Raw genomic sequence first — 1,788 nt, 5'->3', positions numbered from 1 at the left:
TATTAATTACCAAAACCACCTTAGTGAGCAATTGTGCTTTCAATCTCCCCCTTTTTGGTAATTGATGACAACACATAGATCAAAGGTTCCACAAAAGATATAATCAATGATTAGCATCGCCGCTTTGACAAGTATGTGAAAAGCAAGAGCTCCCCTTAAATTTGTGCATTATTTTAATTTGCGTTGAATGCAAATGCACAATTGGTTAGGATCATGGGTCACTCTTCCAGGTCACATACATCTTGGTGGTGCGCATAAGTGATATGAATGAATAGTAATGCACATAACACCAAAAAAAAAATAAGTGCATGATCATAATGTCGATAGCTCAAAGGTATAATGTAGTAGCATGAACCATCAAAGTGTACGATCAAACACAACGAAGTTTAAAGTCATCAATAAGACCAAAAGTTTTGTAAAACCAAACGAGAGCAAATAAAAAGGCAAAGTTCTCTCTCTCTCTCTCTCTCTCGGCCCTAATTGATCTATACACTTCTCCCCCTTTAGCAAGAAGTTACCAAAAAGTTCAAAGGTCTAGAACTAAGCGTTGCTCTGGGATCTATCTCCTCTGGTAGCAGTCGATGGAGTGTCGTCGAAGGCTTCTGTGGATGTCCTTGGAGATGGAGGTGTAGACACTGGAGGTGCAGGAGATGGAGCTGAAGCTGAAGGCGTTGATACTTGAGCTGATGAAGTTGGTATTGCTTCCGTCACTCGCACAACTACAGACCTAGACTGGGTCATGAACTGAGTAGTAGTAGGAAGAGGCGAATCTTCATCATCACTTCTGGAGTGGGATATATGCACTGAATCAACTTCATGCTGGAGTTGCTCAACAGTGGTAGTCAACTCCGTCACTTTGACATCCAGGTCATGGAATTTAGTCTCCACGATCCTCTCAAGACCCTTCTGGTTCAGCAAGATCTCTGGGATACTCTTCTCCATCCCTTGGATGGTGTTGACGAGAAAAGACATATGCTCACGATGATTCTCAACTTCAATCTGAAATTGCTTGAACTTTTCAAACGTTTCACACGTGTGTTTCATTAAGTAAATATACCCATATCTACTAAAATCATCAATGATGTAAGAAAATAATGATATCCACCACGCGCTTCAACACTCCATTGGACCGCACACATCAGTATGTATGATTTCCAACAAGTCACGTGCCCGCTCCATTGTTCCAAAAAACGGGGTTTTTGTAATATTGCCCATGAGGCATGGTTCGCATGTGTCGGGCCTCTAGGACCGTGATAACCCACAAGTATAGGGTACAGCGGGTTGCGGGAGAGTGGACCTCTGAATATAGATGGGGGGAGGTGATGGAGGTGTTGGTGAAGATGACAGAGGTGTTGGTGTAGATCGCCATCACACGATGATGTCCCGGGAGGCGTTCCGACGCCGTCGGGAGAGAGGGGGAGAGAGCCCCCCTTCTTCTTCTTCTTCCTTGACCTCCTCCCTAGATGGGAGAAAGGTTTCCCGTCTGGTCCATGGTCTCCATGGCGACGGAGGGGCGAGAGCCTGCACAAACACAAAAAGCTTGCTCCCAACGCTATGAAGGGGTTGTCAATCCCTTATAGATTGTTCGCCAAGTGAGAACTGAAAGCAACAAAGTAACAAAGCAAAGTAAAAGCAAAAGTGGAAACGATAAGTGTGAATAGACCCGGGGCCCGTAGTATTCACTAGTGGCTTCTCTCATGAAAGCAAGTAGATGGTGGGCGAACAAATTACTGTCGAGCAATTTATAGAACCGCGCAAAGTCGTGACGTCATCTATGTCAATGATTAT

The sequence above is a fragment of the Hordeum vulgare genome, chromosome 7H, assembly GCF_904849725.1.
Source record: "Hordeum vulgare subsp. vulgare chromosome 7H, MorexV3_pseudomolecules_assembly, whole genome shotgun sequence".
Taxonomy (NCBI): Eukaryota; Viridiplantae; Streptophyta; class Magnoliopsida; order Poales; family Poaceae; genus Hordeum; species Hordeum vulgare.
Note: the sequence above shows the minus strand (reverse complement) of the source record.